This window comes from Suncus etruscus, chromosome 5 (assembly GCF_024139225.1).
Source record: "Suncus etruscus isolate mSunEtr1 chromosome 5, mSunEtr1.pri.cur, whole genome shotgun sequence".
NCBI lineage: Eukaryota > Metazoa > Chordata > Mammalia > Eulipotyphla > Soricidae > Suncus > Suncus etruscus.
In genome coordinates, this window is record NC_064852.1 from 94,417,748 (window position 1) to 94,438,149 (window position 20,402).

The following is a 20,402-nucleotide window of genomic DNA, read 5'->3' on the forward strand; positions in this document are numbered from 1 at the left end:
GGGTCACACCCAGCAGCGCTCAGAAATCGCTCCTGGCAAACTTGGGGGACCATATGGGATGCCGGGATTCTAACCACCCTCCATCCTGGATCAGCTGTTTATAAGCCAAACGCCCTACTGCTGTAAGTCTCTCCGACCCCTCTTCTTTAAATTCTTATTGTGCCATTCCATGAGTGACAATCAGGTCCCTACAGTGGCATATGGTCAGCATGAATAGAACACAGGACAAATACACAGCTTGATTCATGGGGAAATGGGTGAGAAGGAAGGAAGTTATTCTAAGAATAAATAAGAGGTAAAGAAGAAACAAGAAAGTCACTGTGTCTGACAATAAATAATGGCACAGCCAGTTTCTGTATAAAACTTCTGCTGCTATTCTGGATTTGAGATGTCTTTAGAGATGTTAGTGGCTGAAGATTTCAAGCTCCCTCTTTTGGTGCCCTGGCAACAGAGCTTTACCCGCAAGATGAATCTGCTTCTTTCTCTGTCTCTACTTTCTTGCCCAAACATCTACTTTGTCATTGCAGAAATTAAGACATGATTTGGCCTGAAAGCATCCTAGAACTGCCACATATCACCCTTTCACCCTCTTCCTCTGCTACCAAAGAGCAACTTGTTTTCCTGTTGTGGGTTCCAAATTCCCAAGAATACCTACCTGATGATCCTATTAAGGTTTACAGAAGCCAGAGTTAGTTGATGGTTTGACCGATCTTTGGTCAAATGAGCTATCACTATTTAGAGATGCTGAGGGTCTCCAGGTAAAAACCCACCAGGAATATAATGGCAGCTCTGAGATTGTATTTCACCTGCAAATTGCATGAATAGTAACTTCCAGCAGAAGTTGTCTGCATAGATCTTCTTCACTGCAAAACCAAAATGGTTGTCTGCATAGATCTTTCTCATCCCAAAACCAAAATGAGAGTGGCACAATCTCCTGAAAGTTCTCAAAAACCGCTGAAGGGGCTATTTGAAAGTCTTTTTTAGCAAGTGGACTGGAAGAGATTTGTACCATTACTAGTGGGGTATAAATTAGACTTTTTTCAAGTAGACACAGACTAATGAGACCCAAAACTTTTAGGCCTGAGCTTTATATAGACCAAAACTTACCTTTGATGTCATGGAGCCTTGTATTAAGGTTCTCCAGAGAAACAAAACCAATAGGATTTACAGAAAGAGATATTTAAGAGGTGAAATATAATAGGAATTGGCTCATAATAACTATGGAGGTCAAGAAGCCCTACAAGCTAGCAACCAAATTCAAATACCTGAAATCGGGCCAAAAATATCAAATCCCTGCCTGAGCCCTCAGACCCCCAAACCAGAATCACCCTTCCCCCACCATTTTGTTCAATTCAAGCCCTTAAAGAGATTGGATGATGTCCACCCACATTTGGTGAGGTAAATTTTTACTAGCAGTACTAATTCAAATGCTAATTGTAGTCTCTTCTGGAAGTACACAAAAGTGATATTTGACCAGCTTTTGTGAGCATACATGAAGGCAGTCAACACATAAAAACAGTCATCACAGATTACTTTTCCCCCAACTTCCTCGCTATCTCACCTGGAGAGGGAGACCTTCCATAGCTGGGAGAGGTCTGATTGGTAATTTAAGGGGTTGCCTGCGGGAGGAGGAGAGAGATTCAAGGAGAGATAGGCTCAGCAAGGAAGAAGCAGCATGGAGAGATGAAAGACCTAGATAGATGCAGAAGCAGGAAAGAGGCTGCTTAGCTTAGAAGCCACACATGGTGGTGAGGACCTTATAATAAAGCTGGATCACTCCTAAAACTTCACGACTACTGTGGGCCATTTCTTCACCCTCACCCTGATACATACAGACCCGCCAGGCCAAAGATGCTGCAGGTACCTGTTGGCTGAGAAAGACCTCACCAACATCTAGGACTTTATGTTTAATATTTTATACAACAATCACAGAACCCTTTCTAAGAAGACTGACTGTTAAGCAATTTGTTCTAAACCGATACAAGACATTGGATTGAAATAAAACATTTGAAATGTCAAGGAGTTTACTAAACAAATAATTTCTCTGAGAAGCAAAGTTGCAAAAAAGAAATTTAATTGATAGACAAGATATCAGGATGTCCCAGAAAGGGGATAATGAGAAGAGAAGCATGAAAAAGGCAAGTGTAGTATGTTCCAGGTCAAAGTTATTATAAAATATGGAGGAGGTTGAAATAAGAATTAATTTGGATAGATAAACTAGATCATGAAGACTTTATATTATAAAAATAAAAAAGGAACCAGTAAAGTTTTACAGAGGAATGGTGCATAAAAATTTTTTTTTGATTACAAAAATTACTGTGGCAGAAATGTGGAAATTGTCAAACAATATGAAGTAATTTTGTTGTGCCTGCATGGGGGTAGATTTTGGTTGTGGGTAGAAAATTGGGGACATATTATATTGAGAAGAAATTAGAAGTAGTCATACCAGTTATGATTCTATTAGATATGAATCATAGCATTGACAGGGGACACAGAAAGGAGAAGTGAATTTTCAGGATTAGAATGGGTTTGGGCCAAGCTGCCCATACACACACATCCACTGGAAAACCCAACAGTCTCTGCCCAATCTTCTCACAGAAAAATGGCCCAGCTCCTTAACCAAACCTCAAACCTCAAACAACCCCTTGGTGCTCATGGGTTACTCCTGATTCTGCACCCAGAAATTGCTCATGGCAGGCTCGAGGGACCATATGGGATGCCAGGTTTCTAACCACTGTTTGTTCAAATCTGTTTTGTGCAAGGCAAATGCCCTATCACTGTGCTATCTCTCTGGCCCCATTCTCAACCAAATTCTGAAAGAAAATACTGGCTGCTGATACTTTCTAGGTCTACATATAGGTTGATACCTATATGGCATTTTCAGGAAGGGGACAAGGGGAAAATTCTCCTTTTTGCATGAACCACAGCAGCCCAACGTCAAACCTCCACCCTCCAACTGAAACGGCCTTATCAAACTGCCAATCCACCAAACTTGTTTCAGATCTATAAATCCTGGACTCTATGATTGCTTGATACCTCAATATTTTATAGCAGTTTCAGCCCAATAGCATTGTATTAAATCTGATGGGAAAGTTACATAGTAATTTACCAACCTTAATAAACCTAAGCAGTGACACACTAGTACTAGCTACAGCCTTAGTAGACATGACTTTAGTGAGAAATAGAGAAATAGATCAATCGTTTGATTGGCCATTGAGAAATAGATAAATCATTTCAAATTGACCCTTGTTGATCTAAATTTGGTAATTCCATTTGCTTTTGTGTTGTAATAAACAATATGAAGTAAATTTGTTTGTGCCTGCATGGGGGTAGGTTTTGGTTGTGGGTAGAAAGTTGGGGACACTGGTGAAGGAAAGTTCATACTGAGATGGGACTGGTGTTTGAACATTTAATGTCTAACATGACTGATTTATGAACAACTTGGTAAATCTTGGTGTTATAATAATAATTTTTAAGATTGTAGTACAACTTTGAGATGTGAAGACAATTGTCTATAATAAGGAAAATGCATGCCATTTTCTATATGCATGCCTATCATAGTTGTGTCTATCTTGAACATGAACAGAACCTTTGCTTTTGGAACACACCAGTGGTGATTCTGGCTGTCCATTCAGGGTTTTCTTTTTGTGGGACTTTTCCCAACTCAGTTAAACTTTATAGATTATCTACTCTTCTCTATTGTCAACCTCTTGCTTTTAAGCTCCCTCTAGCCTCTTGCCAAAGCTACTATGAGCCTACTGGATGCTTTTGAACAAGTTAGAAAAGGAATTGTTGTCTGGACACTGGGTTTGGCAAGCCATATTAGGTAAATATATTTTTAAAAACCCTTCTTTGGGGCTGAGGCAGCCTCCTGTGAGGCCTGAGTACAGTATACAAACCACGCAGTCATCTAGAATAGGCCGGGGCCCCCAGCCAACTAGTACTACATAACAAACTTCCAAACAAAACCCATGAAGAGTCCTTGAAGATGCCTTCTCATTTTCTTTGTGACTTAAGTTTTTTTTGAAAGCAGAAATTTGGCTCCTCCCTTTGTATCAGATTGTGATCTGACTATTTTTGCTAATAACAGCTCCTCAGAACTTGCCTCTCCAGTCCAACCTGCTACAATTCTTTGTTTTCACTTTTTAGGTATTTTTTTCTAAAATTAAAAATATCTCTACTTATAAATAATTCTGTACTCAAAAACTAACATAATGTACAAAATAATGTAGTATAAATAAGTGATTTGGCAAGGTAGGGGACCCAGATATTTAGTTTGTTTTTAAACTATTTTAATAGGGTTACTGTGTGTGTTTTTTAATTATGTAATCTTTATATAGATTCTAGTATCATGAATAAGTTTGTTTATGTGCATGATATACCCATCTGTCACAATTACCTATAGACATTTGTGTATATAGAAAATATTTTTTTTAGTTTATATGAAACAGAATTATTTATCACAGAGGGCTGATATCATCCTGATGGTGAACTAAGTTATATCTATGTTCAGTCTCCATCACCAGCCAACCAAAAGGTAGTCATTGTTTAATAAAACACATCTGTTTCTTAAATATCAGAATACAGAGGGTAAAGCTACCATAACTCTTGGAATACAGACATCTGGAAAGATTGCCCCAATTCTTGAGAGATAAAAAATAAAATTATTAGCTAAATAATCTCTCTCATGTAGAAGCAGCTCCTGACCTTCACTTCCTAGGTTGAGTGAAGAAAGGTATAGCCCCTCCCTTTCATAGATTGAGAGATGAGTGCAACTTTCTCCCCTGAGGCTTCAACTTGCTGTGTTCACAGAATATACACCAGACCTAGCCTGGGTCTCTTTCATGCCTATCTTCAAAGCAACCTCTTCCTTGACTTTGTTCCCTGGCCTTTGGGGATAAGCCCTTTTTGAAAAATTGATTTATATTACTGTTGAATATAATGGGAGAACTCTAGCTTAGGAATTGAACAGCATCTATAGGGATTCACTTATGCTATATATATGAAGTCTACAGTTATAACTCTTTAGACAATGCCTATATTACCTCAAAGGCAATCTTTAACATTATGAGGCAAAGAGTTTCCAATATCATTTTACTATTATTAACTTTATTAATAATAACTTTATGATATGAACTAGGCTGTCAAATGCCTGAGGTGATTTTTAGTGAAAAGAAAAGATTAGAGGAAACAAAAAAAAATACAATACTGGAACCAACCAACTTTAAAATTAAATATCAGAGAAAAAAAATACTTTTCTTGGTTGCATTGAAAGCAGCATATCTGAATCCTTATTCATTTTATTCATTAAGTTGTCATCCTCACAGCTGATACAAATCAATTTACCCATAGTACTGTGTGTAAGAAAATTTTAATAATTTTGTAATTTTATGTGCAGCTCTAATCTTGGTCCCCATGTGACTATATTACTTTTAGTTACTGGTTCTAGCTTAGTCTATGTGGAAGAAAGGAAGATGGCCATGCCATGGAGGCTTAGATGATACTGGGCATGGGACCCAGGGATCCCATATGTGTTGTACTCTAGTTCCATTGCTCTGGCTAATTTCGCTGTATTTCAAGTCCTCTGATGTGGACCCAAGTCAATAAGTAGGAATTAAGCCTTTATTATTAGTTCAGTTATAGGGAAGGCTTCCAGGTTAGTGTTTCTCGTAGAGTTTATCATCTCTTACACAGGTATACTAGAATTCAAGGAGAGACTACATGGGGGCAGCTGGGACAGAAGACCAACAGAAGCTCTTTTTTTTTCTTTTCGGTTTTTGGGCAATACCTGGTGGTACTCAGTGGTTACTCCTGACTCTGTGCTCAGAAATCACACCTGGCAGGCTCTGGGACCATATTGGGATGCTGGGGATTGAACCCGGGTCTGCCATGTACAAGACTACTGCTTCTTCTACTGTTGTGCTATCACTCCAGCCCCAGGAGCTGTGTCTTTTGATAATTTCTCTGTTACTAACCAGATGAGATCTGCCAATAGGTGTCCATTGGGCTGCCTGAGTAAAATGAAGAGATTTGTTTTTCCTCAATGTTGTTGCTGTTAGTGACTCTCATGCCAACAGAGCAATAGGCAGCAGAGCTGGGGTGAGGGGCGGAGGCAGCAGTACGTGATAATAGGATCAAATTCAGAGCCCCCCACTTTTAAAGAATGTGCTTTTTTTTTTTTTTTTTGGTTTTTGGGTCACACCCGGCAGTGCTCAGGGGTTACTCCTGGCTCTATGCTCAGAAATCGCTCCTGGCAGGCACGGGGGACCATATGGGACGCCGGGATTTGAACCACGGACCTTCTGCATGAAAGGCAAACACCTTACCTCCATGCTATCTCTCCGGTCCCAAGAATGTGCTTTTTATCTTGAGCCACACACCAGCCATAATGCTTGTGGGTTTTTTTTTTTATTAAAATCAACAACATTATTTGCCACATTGTTTATAATAGCTGTTTCAGGCATTAAATGTTCAAACACCAATCCTACCACCAGTGTGACCATCCTTCCACTAGTGTCCCCCGTTTCCCACCCACCACCCTAGCCTGCCTTTTTGAAGGTACAAATAAATTCACTTCATATTGTTAGTTACAACACAAAGGCAAATGGTATTATCAGAACTTAGATCAACACAGGTCAATTTGAAATCATTATTATATCTCTCCATGACATTACCAACGTCATTGTCGAAAGATTTACTAGACTGTGGCTAGTGCTAGTTGAGCCTTTGTATTACTGTATCACACCTATTACTTCAGCATCTCAGGCAATCCTTTGAGGCGCAAAGTTTAAAAACTACTGGGGCTACAATCCAGCAGCCTCAATGGATTGCCAGAAGATGCTGCAGTAATAGATGTGATGCTGTAAAGCTGACCTTTCCCAATCTCCCTGCCATCAGAGCAGTTCCATCATCATCTATTTTTTATCACTTTCAAGTCGGCTTCTCAGTCCAAGATATCTGCCATCAGGAAGGACCATGTGCATTCAGAGCTCTCAATGAGAAGCAAAAACATGGGGTCACCCGGGCTATCAACAATACTGGCTACAGGAGTTCAGAGAAATTGAAAGGAAAAAGGTTTATGGTGCAGGCAGTTTTCTGTGAATTGGGGGATGGTATTTGAAAAAACAGGGAATGCGGAAAGAGGCAAGCATTTCATAGAAAGCTTAATGACATAGTCAGTCCCCAGAAGACAGGGCACACTCAGGAAGGAGCCTGGGAAGCAGAGGAAAAGATTGTGGAGTAGGAAAGAAATAAGAAGCTAAGTGTTTGAAGGCAAGCAGGTAAATACAAGGTTGCCAGAAAAAGCTATAAGATCTAAAGATTTCAGAGCCAGAGACTGGCATGATAAAATTGGTATATCAGAAAGATTAATCTGTCAAGTTTTCACAAAGCAAACATCTCTTAATGCTTTATGAGGTGTGTGGAGGCACTGAGAATACAAAACTGGAAAAAGCAGCATCTGCTCTTGAATAGGCTGAATGGGTGGCGAGCAAAGGAGAGAAAAAGTTGGGGCTGCAGTAAGGAAGTGACTGAGGGAATGGGAGGATAAAGGACAGATGAATCAAAATAAGGCTTGGTGGCTGGTTGAATCAAGTCAAGGAAAACAACAAATACCAAAGACTCTACATTTAACTCTAGGAATATGGCTTCCTTTTGCTCAGACAACAACATTTACTTTTTGCCAGGTTCTGTGTAAGAAGGCATTGTGCTCATTACCTCACTCCCTAGCCCACCCACCAAAAATGAAGAGGGGTCTAGGAACCTGAGCGATAGCAGAGTGGCTAGGACATTTCCCTTGCTTGTGTCCAACCGAGGTTCAATCCTCAGCTTCTCATATGCTTCCCTGAGTCTGCCAGGAGTGATTTCTTAAGCTCAGAGCCAGGAGTAACCCCTGAGCACTGCAGGGTGTGGCCCCCAAAACAAAAATAAACAAGTATATAAGAATGAAGAGGGTCCAAGCAAAAGTGGAGGTCAACACACTTTTTTCCTGAAGAATGAAGAGAGGTGTGATGCCGAAAGTCAGATCCACAAGACAGAAGGAGCCTGGGTTCCTGAATCACGCAGTGAAGGGTGTCCTGTTTGGAGTGTCCTGCCAAACAGGATGCTAGCGACCTTTGCGTGGTTCATTATGCTGCTAGACTGACATTCCGGAGGCGTTTGTCATGGCAGTTCACTAGTCCTGAGGCCGAAACAATAGCCAGCCTCACTTACTGGAAACTGAGATGGGGGTAGAGGAAGAGATAATAAAGTGAGTATTATACTTCGAGGTTGTTTGACTTTGCAAGCCTATAAAACCTACCCTATACTAATTTAATGCAGGGTGAAGGCATAGCTGCAGGAAGTCTTCTCCAGTCCTCCTCGGCGTGTATGCCTGGTAACCAGGCTGTGTGGGCTCCCGGATGCTATGAGCAATTTCCAGCCACACCTGAGTGGGCCAGCGCTGCCAACATGAAATGTGTGAGCTCCCCGGCCAGGAAGTTTGGCTGCCAGAACGTTGAGTGCCCTGTGGCACCCCGCAGCGAGTACAGCTAAATGCAAAAGCCAAAGGAGTGTGTTGGTTGTTATTTTTTTCCCCAGTTAGCAATTTCATGCTGATTGGCAGAATTTTGGTCACGTGACAAATAAAGGCCCATGAAACTACCCAGAAAAGTCAAAAGAGGTGATCACCAGTTATTCCAGGCCAAATGGCAGGCTCTTGTCTCATTCCTAGAACAAAGCAAAGTCAGCTGTCCCCAGAGCAAAGGAGATGTGAATCAGGGTGAAGAGGAAATTAATGTCAGATATTCAAAAAGCAGTAAATGTGCCTTGCCTTTGTTTCTGTTTCCAACTTGCCTCATAGTTAGGGATACTCAAAGAAAATGTAGTCTTCCTTTTCAAATCAGAAAAAAGTTGAAGCAGAAAAAAGAATTTTTTGGTTAGTTTCATGGCCTTTGATGGTATGATTTCATGGTGTCTCTGGCTTGTTCTTTCAATGAAAATTTGGAAAGTAAGGAATATATTTTAGGGACACTGATGAAAAATACAGAAGAAATAATAAATCATATTAGAGATTGTACAGCAAATCTTTCATACTTGTGGCCTGTTTTTAAATGTTGGTTTTCAGACTCAGTCAATAAGGGCTGATATGTTGGGTTGGTGCTAGGCTGAAAACTAATTTTCACTGAGCAATCAGGGAATATGAAAATGGTGCCCTCTGAAGTTGTATAACAGCACAGGATTTAGAAAATTTCTCTTACAAAATAAAACTTATCTAGACAAAGAGAATCTGGATGACCATGATCTAAATCCTCCTTCCAACTTTGGACATTCTAAAGAGTACCAGGGAAATATGATTGTATTATGTTGTCTCAGTCCTTATCTTCCTGCAACAGAAAAGGCCATATAGGGTACCCAAACAGGACAATCACAGATTTTCTTAAGAAAGTAAAGGAACACTAGATATCTGGTAGATGTTCAGAGCAGAGCAGGCCAGTTATGAAGTAGGTAGCCCCTCTGAACATGGTGCATGGGTCTGCCCATTCTTGGTTTCTCATTTTGGATAACTGCATAATTTCCTCTCTGCTGCATTGCTTCCAAGACAGGAAAGTTCTGGTGTCAGGTGGTCTTATCTTCTTATAATGAAAACCCATAAGCAAGGAGTACCCACTGTCCTTCAGAATACACTTTCTGTAAGTATACTATTTCTTAGCAGTCTTCAACTTTGAGCTCCATACTTGAATAAAGAAGCAGGGTGTTTTTGTTCTAAATAGCTTCCCTATTTTTATCAGCTTTTAGGAAGCCCTAGTAAATCCCCTCTGATTTTTAAATTCCCCACCTCTTCCTGCCTGCTCAAGTATGATTGATTTCATATGCTATCATAAAGCTTTCCTCACACCTTTGTAAATTCACTAATTTTATTTTAAGCATTTATTTATTTAAGCATTTATTTATATTGTACAAACTTCTGGGTCTTTTTTTTATTTAAGAATTTATTCAATACAAATGGCCAAGAGACACATGAAAAAATGCTCCACATCACTAATCATCAGGGAGATGCAAATCAAAACAACGATGAGATACCACCTCACACCACAGAGAATGGCACACATCACAAAGAATGAGAACAAACAGTGTTGGCGGGGATGTGGAGAGAAAGGAACTCTTATCCACTGCTGGTGGGAATGCCGTCTAGTTCAACCTTTATGGAAAGCGATATGGAGATTCCTTCAAAAACTGGAAATCGAGCTCCCATATGATCCAGCTATACCACTCCTAGGAATATACCCTAGGAACACAAAAATACAGTACAAAAACCCCTTCCTTACACCTATATTCATTGCAGCACTATTTACCATAGCAAGACTCTGGAAACAACCAAGATGCCCTTCAACAGATGAATGGCTAAAGAAACTGTGGTACATATACACAATGGAATATTATGCAGCTGTCAGGAGAGATGAAGTCATGAAATTTTCCTATACATGGATGTATACGGAATCTATTATGCTGAGTGAAATAAGTCAGAGAGAGAGAGAAAAACGCAAAATGGTCTCACTCATCTATGGGTTTTAAGAGAAATGAAAGACATTCTTGCAATAATAATTTCCAGACACAAAAGTGAAAAGAGCTGGATGTTCCAGCTCACCATAGGAAGCTCACCACAAAGAGTGATGAGTTTAGTTAGAGAAATAACTACATTTTGAATTTTCCTTATAATGAGAATGTATGAGGGAAATGGAGAGCCTGTTTAGAGTACAGGCGGGGGTTGGGTGGGTAGGAGGGAGACTTGGACATTGGTGATGGGAATGTTGCACTGGTGATGGGTGGTGTTATTTACATGACTGAAACCCAAAAACAATCATGTATGTAATCAAGGTGTTTAAATAAAAAAATAAAAATTAAAAAAAAAAAAAGAATTTATTCAAGGGCCCGGAGAGATAGCACAGCGGCATTTGCCTGGCAAGCAGCCGATTCAGGACCAAAGGTGGTTGGTTCGAATCCCGGTGTCCCATATGGTCCCCCATGGCTGCCAGGAGCTATTTCTGAGCATACAACCAGGAGTAACCACTGAGCACCGCCGGGTGTGGCCCAAAAACCAAAAAAAAAAAAAAAAAAGAATTTATTCAAGAGACAAAATTGATTAACATATTGAGGTAAACTAACATAACATAATATAGTAACATAACATAACATATATAATTAATATACTATAATAATACATGTAATTCAAAGAACATTTCTGATTAAAACACAATTATTTTTATCATAATGGCTTACATATCTTTCACAGTAGTATTTTAGGTACAGATTCACATTGAATCAGGGGAATACCCATCACCAAATATGTCCTCCCCCTATCCCAGTTCCCTTTCTGCAACCCATATACCCCACCATCACCCCCCGGGCTGCTAGAGTAGGTGGTCCCCTCTTTGTCTAGCTTACTATTAGTGATCATATATCTGTTTGGTCCTGGTACCCTCCCTTGTTTCCCCCTCTATTTAAGAGGCAGAGCTAGATAAATCAAGTTATGGGGTTTTGTTTGAAGGAAAGAAAATCAATAGAAAAAAAAAAGAAGTCAAATACGCTGAAAATGGGCGGAATCTTTCTAGAGGCTTTCAACCTCAGTTTGAGAGAGGATGTGAAAAGGTAATTGAAACACCACAACAATACAGAAAGAAATATCAAATTAAATATCCAGTGAGCACTACAGCAATAAAGACAAGCACTATACAATAGTCTCGGTTCTGAAATCAAACCATCCTGGAGTGCAAAAAGATAAGATAAAATAAAATAATATTGGAGACATCAACTTCAATCTCTACACCAAAATAAAGACGTCAAAAAAATCGATCAATCAATAAATATGTGAAAAAATGATTGTTTTGTGGTTTTTTTTCTTTTCTTTTTCCCCCTGCATAGGCACAGTAACTATTGGGGATATTGTAGAGGGAATTCCCTTGGCCTAGGAGATACAGGGTTTCTCCACCCCTGAAGTATACTGTCATGGGATTAACTATAGACTCCTTGCAAGATCATTTACTCTCCCCTTGGTGCTTTCGTGGTATATGGAAGACTTTTGCTTCGTCTTGGATGGTAAAATCAGACCTCTGTATCTAGAGATCTTGGTGACTGCAGCTCAAGGAATGGAGCTTATGATGAAGTCTTTCTTTGTGGTTCTAGCAGTTATACTTCTTCAGTGTCGTTTTAATCCATCTTCTGTAGGTGGTGGTCTTGGTCATTATGTTGCTCCTAGGATGGAGCCTGGGATAAGGTCTTTCGTTATATTTCCGGAAGACCTATTCACTTGCGGTTGTCTCAGTCAGACCTCTGGAATTGGAGATCTTGTTTGTTGAACAGATCGTAGACCAAAAGCTAGGCTAGAGCTTTTTGTTGCTGTTGTTGTTGTTGTTGGTCCCTGATGTGTACTGTCCAGTCCTGGTTGTAACAACCAGTCATCTCTATATAGCTATCTTGGCTTTTGCATAGATCAAAGGGTGACATGTTTTCTGATTTTGTCTTATCGTTAGTTGATGAGGAAGGACAACTTGCTCTTAGATCAAGTTGTTCCCATTTCCTCATTGTCAGGTTATCAATTTAGAACTGGTGCATGTTGGCGTCAGAGCAGCATTGTGAATGCCCTGGAGGGGATTTGGCTCCTGGAGCTGTTGTGGAGAACTCTGTCATTTTTATGTCTGGGATCCAGGAGTCAAGGCTGGACGGTCGGTGTCTAGTTCCTTGGAGCCTAAGTTCAAACTTCTGGGTCTTAATTGTCTCATCCTAGTGCTTCTCCACCATCATCACCCCTGTCCAATTCCTTCCACTAAGTCAGACATCTTGGTTCTATCTTCTTTTACCTTAGAGAAATTTATTTAAACCAATCATTTTCTTTTTTATTTTTATAGGGACCAGAAAATATCTATTTTTAATATAAAATCTTTACTTAAGCACCATAATTACAAGCAGTAATTGTGTTTCAGTAGTTGGGTTTCAGTCATAAACAGAACAGCCCCCTTTACCAGTGCAACATTCCCACCACCAATGCCCCTTTCTCTCCTCTCCCACGCTGCCTGTATTCAACACAGGCATTCTACTTCTCTAATTCATTAACATTGTCATGCTAGTTTTTAGTGTAGTTATTTCCCTAATAGCATTCACCACTCTTTGTGATGAGCTTCATATTATAAGCCGGTCCTTCTGGCTCTTAACTCTTTGTCTCTGGGATTATTACAATAATGTCTTTCTTTTTTTTAATGATGTCTTTTTATTAAACCCATAAATAAGTATTCTGTGTCTCTCTCCCTCTGACTTATTTCACTCAACAAAATAGATTCCATGTACATCCATGTATAGGAAAATTTCATGACTGCATCTCCCTGATGGCTGCATAATATTCCATTGTGTATATGTACCACAGGTTTTTTTTTTTAGCCATTCCTCTGTTGAAGGGTATCTTGGTTGTTTCGAGTCTGGCTATTGTAAATAGCACTGCAATGAATATAGGTGTGAGGAAGGGATTTTTGAATTGTACTTTTGTGTTCCTAGTGTATATCCCTAGGGGTGGTATAGCTGAATCATATGGGAGCTCAATTTCCACTTTTTTGAGGACTCTCCATATTGTTTTCCATAAAGGCTGGACTAGACGGCATTCCACCAGCAGTGAATAAGAGTTCCTTTCTCTCCACATCCCTGTCAGCACTGCTTGTTCTCATTCTTTGTGATGTGCGCTAATCTCTGTGGTGAGATTAAACCAATTATTTTCTGAGTTTAAGAACTTTGTTGAAGATGTAAGGTTCACTTCACTAAGAAACAATATTAGTCAACAAATTAATAAAAATTCTTCACTAGGTGTTTGGATTCTCTCTACAAATTCCTTTTATAAGGCAATTTACTATTGACCCTCTTTTTTTATTTTTTAGGTCACACCCAGCTGCGCTCAGGGGTCACTCCTGGCTCTATGCTCAGAAGTTGCTCCTGGCAGGCTCAGGGGACCACATGGGATGCCGGGATTCGAAGGCAAATGATTTATCTTCATGCTATCTCTCCGGCCCCTACTATTGACCCTCTTTATAAATCTTTTTCTACTCCAGTGACTTCTATCTCAGTTTTCTTTATACCAGAACCATGCCAGCTTGATTATTTCAGTTTGAAAAAAAAGTCTTGACAACTCCCATGATAGATGGAACTGATCACTCTGGTGCTGAAAGGGGATAAAGTGATATATATTATGGCAGCCTTTCATTGACAATACTATAAACCACAGTGTCAAAAAAGGACAGGAGAGGAAGGGAGGGAGACAGGAGAGGAAGGGAGGGAGGGAGGGAGGGAGGGAAGGAGGGAGGGAGACAAGTAGAATGCCTGTCCCAGGGAAAGGCATAGGGTGGAGAGTGAGAGGGAAATGGGAGACATTGGTGGCGGAAAATTTGCACTGGTGAAGGGTGGTTTGCATTCTATAATTGAAATCCAACTGTGGACATTTCTGTAAATATAGTGCTTAAATAAAGAAATTATTACTAAAAAAAAATCTCAAAATGAAATAAGGTAAATCTTCCTACTTTGCTCTTTTCAATACTGTTTTGACTATTGCAGACCTTTTGTAATTCTGTGTTAAGATTATCAGAAACTTCTGTTTTGTTTACAGGAGCTTTCCAGATGGAAAAATAAAAGCCTGGAACAGCTTTTTATTTTTATTTACTTTTTGACTGACAATACTATTAATAATGTTTCTTCATGGACATAATTCCAACACCACACCCATATCAGTTATTTTTAATATGAGAAAAAATAACCACAAAATTATACATAATCCAAAAATGTCAAGAGAGATAATGACTTAATCAGATCAAGATTTTAAGTTGAAAGTACAGTATATGTGCTTATTTAGACCAATTTAGTTGGGTCTTTTTCATTTCTCTCATCAGAGTTTTGTACCTTTCATACACATATTTTGTTAAATTTAACCCTAAATATTTCACTTTTTTAACTGTTACAAATGGTACTTTTAAATTTTCTAGTTTGAGTTGTTTATAATAATCATATTAAAATAGAATTTATTTTTATATTTTGGCTTTTTATCCTGCATTTTCTCTAAATAGGATGCAAATGTGGCAGTCACTTTGGGGCAGTCATTTTGGTATTTTCTCACAATTGAACATACACTTACCATATGACTTAGAAGTTCCACTTTTAGGGTGTGGAAACATATCATCACAGAATCAGGTATGTAAATGTTCATAACGGTTATATTCATAGTAGCCCAAACTGGAAACAAACCAAATGTCCATCAACAGCTAAGGGTATAAATAAGTTGTGATGCATCCACATAAAAGATACTGCCCATCCATAAAAGAAAACCTGCTACTGACAAGACTATATGAATGGATCAAATGGATGAATCTCAAACTGAGTGAAAGACGCCTAACAAAATAATATTTGTATTTGTATAAAATCAAAAATTAGCACATTTAATATATGACAGAAAGTAGATCAATGCTTGCCCAGAACAATTGTTTGGGGAGTACAAGCAATCATTTTGGAAAGATATGAATGTTCTGGGTGTTAATACAAGTGGTGATTACAGTTGTTTACATAAAACTCACAGAATTAGCCTGGAGGAATACTTCAGTAAAGGCACTGCACATCTACATTAACAAGTTCAAATCTCCAGTGTCCCTAAGCTCTGAGTGTGATCCTGTCAGTTCCTATCTGTTTGAGACTAGGAGCTCTGCCATCTGTGATCCCCTGAACCCACAAGTGATTTCAACCCAAACTCAGCAAGTGTGTGAAATGCCACAAAAAGGATTGCAACTCCAGTGTGCACTGCAACAAAAAGATATACAAGCATCCCAGCAAAAAATGTGCAACTCTTGTTAAGCTCTTGTGTGAGCACTGCAGTGACCCCTGGCAAGGGCCACTGCCATAACATGTGCTTCAAATAAAGAGTATAGGGCCTGAGCAATAGTACAACAGAATTCTTGCCTTGCACATAACCAACCTGACTTCTATCCTCAGCACTCTATAGAGTCCCACAGCTAACAGTGATCCATGAGTGATGACATATATTGCCCCCAAACTAAGATAATTTAAAAATAAAGAGTACAATGCCCAACAAGCACCACAACTAAAGGAAAAATAGCACCTCTGCCACATGTATAAGCACCACACTCTCATGTACAAACACAACTAAAACATGTGAGTATCATAGCCAAGCATGTGTGGAACCCCAGTCATAACCACAATATTAGCAATAACAAAGGGAGGAGAAAGAATAAAATAAAATGAAAAAAAAAGGAAGGAAGAGTTCGTACATTTATCATTATTGATCAATTTTATCATAATTGTTCAATTGAAACTGTCCAGGCCAACTTCAGAAAGCTCACAGTTACACCAATGTCTTTGGGCCTCATGATATCTCAGTATGGTCAAACGGAAATAGAAGTTAAGGGGGAAGTCCAAATAACTCAAAGTGGACAGCAAATGTACTGAGCAGTGCAGTGAACAAAACACCAGATTCAGTCCCTTGGGTTTGGTCTGTTTTTGTCAAAAAAGGAGAGTGTGACTCACAGCAGACTTCACCCTCTGAATATGAAGTTAAGCTAAGAAAATACCTGTCAGCCGTTTCAAGTGATAATACAGCAGGCAAAGCATTTGCCTAGTACAGGGTAGAACTAGTTTAGATTCCCCAGCACTCCATATGGTGCCCCAAGCTCTCCAGGAATGATTCCTGAGCACAGAACCAGGAGTAAACCCTGAGTACAATCAGGTGTGGACCAAATTCCTCCTCTCCCTTCTCCCCCCTAAAAGAGAAAAGGCAGAAAATGCATGCAAGAAAACTATCCTTACACTGAAAAGCACTGTGCAAATAGAAGATACTGGATGCATCAGCAATGTAGTCACATCTGGCGCTAGTAGATCATTTCAAACTGAAGGATCAAGAGGGTCATTCTCAGGCCTTCCTGAGCCACAGAAGAAACTATGCATCTCTGCCTTGGTCGCCCCTCAGCTTTGACATGCTAATCCTGAAATCTCCACGGAGTGCCAACCACCTGCGCCTCATAAACCTTTGCATTTGCATACACACGTGTGACCTTTCCTATCCTGGGGCCTCAGCCACTATTGATCACTGATTGCAAGGCAGCTTGCTTTGCAAAAGCCTCGGAAATGATGCTGATTGCAGCGGTGGTGGCCTGCCAGCATAAAAGAGGTGTGCGCACTCCCGGCAAATGAAAGAGAATCGTAGTGAATTATAGTCCCCCCCCCCCCCCCGGAGGATCCAGGAACAGAACCGGAAGTCCTCGTTTGCACTCGTCTTGGTTCAAAAGTTGTTCAGCTATCTGCAGTAAGGCTCGCTCCTCCCTCCACGCGGCTGTCTTTTGTCTTTGTCGGCCCCGAGACCGACAATGGATTATTATCTGTGCATGCAGGTGTTGTTGAAGAGACCAATTTGTGAACAATGGCCCTTCCCACGTTGTCCAAACATAAAGATTGTTCCGCAGCTGTTATTTGCAGAACCTGTCACCGTTCTCCGCTGCCGCTGAGCCACCAGCTGTCCCCAGCGCGCGCTTCACCAGGCGCCACCCACCTCTGACAGCGCGCCCGGCCCTCCTTGCACCGCTGCCCACCACCGCCTGCGCGGAAGGCGGGCGCGCCCGACGCTGGCCGGCTTGGCCCACGGAGCAAAACCTGCCTGGGGCAGCCTGGCTATGTTTCTGCACCCTTCTGGAGCCGGCCGGCTGACTGAGCATCCCCAGCTTGCTCTTGGGGATTGCTTCTGGGGGTGTCATAGAAGACAGAAACCACAGGAAATTGCTTGGCAAACCTGATGGAACAAGATTTTTTTAATTATCTTTATTTAAACACTTTAATTACAAATATGATAGTTGTTGGGTTTCAGTCATGTAAAGAACACCCCCCTTCACCAGTTGCAACGTTCCCATCACCAATGTCCCAAATCTAAATCTCCCTTTTAAAGAAAAGATATCATTCGGATTTTCTTTTACAGATGTGATCTCGATGTTAGGGAGAGATCTAGTCCTGGGAAGTCTGGGAGAAACGGTTTTGAACACATCCACCTTTTTGGACCCTTCTCACAAGGTCCAAACACTGCCCCTCCCTCTCAAGAAATCTGCAATTTCCTGGTGCTCTGATGCCCCCCTACCCCTCGAATCTGCACTCCACAAAGCCACGAATGCCAACTGCAGCCTTTCACTGGGTCCCAAAATAAACCAGCTGGCATCAAGCAGTCCCGAGGGATTTCTCAGAAAACAAGGAGGGTGTTCACAAGAACAAAGGACTCATCCTGACATGTTTTCTGCCACTCTCCCCATGCCCTGCCCATCACGGCCCCGCTCCTTTCAACCTGGGGAGAGTTCCAAATTCCTTTCCTCCAAGAAACACACAGGATCTGGCCACACTCCAGACACTTCCCCAAGCCTAGCTCCCCAGTTCCTAGCAAGGGCCAGTGCTCGCTGTACTTCAAGGAGGAGACTGTGGACAAAGACCTTCAGTTCCCGCTGGTGTCCTGCTGGCGTCAGCATGTCTGTGGCACTGCTTGCTTCTCCCAAAGTTCACTGGCCTCCATTTTTCATATTGGGACAATTTACACACAGTGGCTAGGGAGCTGCCCAAGGACCAGAATCCTATTACAGCTTTCAACCCTGACCTTCCAACAGCGATCTTAAAACCATCAATGGCTGCATATGTAGAATTTAGTATATAGACTTAGGTGGACATGCTTATACAGATTGAATTCAAGATGTCTAAGCTTTGAAGGTGGTTATGATCTTCCTACCTGCCCACGAATCTGTGTACCATTTCAAGATTATAGAAATGAATAGACTATCTTACATAGACAGTGTATGGGTAACTTTTAGAAAAGACTAGTTTGTGTTTGATCTGAAAGAATTTCTCAAATTTATTCAGTTTCTAAGACTCCTGTCATTAGCAAATATGAAACCACAAAAATTGAATAGCCCCAGACCTCATTGTCACCTCATTTCAGGTCTCCAATAATGGACTTGAAAATGGTCACTTTGGATTCTTTATGGAGTCACCAGATGCTTAAATATCTAATTTGTAATTAAATAAAATGCATTCTAAAAGCATAAAATGCTCTATCATTTCTTCTCCCTTCACTTTAAACCATGACAGGAGACAACTACCAATTTCTCTTTTTTTATTATTTTAATCTCTTTTATTAGATAAAAGTCTCTTGATTTTTGGGGGGATATTTTTTAAGGGTTTGAAATAAAAAGAGTAATTTAAAGAAAGTTCAAATCAGCTTTCCAAAGAGAGTACTGAGAATTCAAGTAATTATGAAGGACTGAGAACTGTGCCCATTGCCCCAGATTTCGGTAAGTCTCAAGGCAGTGATTTGCACAGGAGAGGAGTTGGACCTCTGGAATAGAGCCACAGACCTCATCTGGTTCAAGCTGGTCCACTGTCTCAGCAGCAACTAGCCTGCGCCTGCTTGCCCTGCGGGTGTTGGCTGGGGAAGGCCTTTCTGGCACTCTCTCCAGGACGAGGTAAAGAGCCACTGCACCCAGCAGGAAGGAACGCAGTCTGTGCACACTAACCTGTTCTCTGAAAGAAGGCTAACCACTTACCTCAGCACCATGGTCTGTCAGGGAAATACAAGTCAGACACCACACAAATATTTATCTTCAGGGACCTCCAGGAAAACTCTTGGGGAAGGAAAATAAATCTTGACACATATTTACTCACAATGACTTCCAGCAGGCCCATCTAAAAAACAGCCCAAAGTCTCATTAAACAGACTTCCTCAGTGGCCAAGGAACTGTGCAAATACATTATCAATAAGAGTGCAGATCTGGCCTTCAAGGGGGTTGGAGGCATAATGTTTAAATATAACCTCTGTCTCCCTAGCTCATCCTTTCTCAGAGGGCTCAGAAAACAAGAAGTTTGCTGAAGGATTTTACTGTTTTTCTATAGTGCTGTTCACAGAGAGCTTTCTGTTATGAAAGAGTATATGGCCATTTTCACAGTTTGGGCAAACAAATATAAAAAAAAAATTAGAAAGGATGAATAAAGACACATTTTTGTATATTTTATGCTTTCCTTTGCTCAACCCAAGAATGGTTAGTAAATCTAAGAACAATTATTAAACATAACAATAAAATAAACAATTGGATTCCATAGGGTCTGTACCATCGTCTGGCTAGAGGAACATTGGAGTCAAGGTCTGACTACAAGAATGAAAAAAGCATGTGCTGAGGCTAGCCTCCCACATCTCCAACAATGCTGAGAAAGCACTAACTTTTGAACCAGGCTCCCATATAAAGTACACATATACATGCACATGTATACAGCACACCCACTGTGGTCATACAATGACTTGGTATAAAGAACAGGAAAAGAAAGCTCTAGGCTGAAGATTGTCCCAGGTTATTAGTCACCTTCCCTCCTCC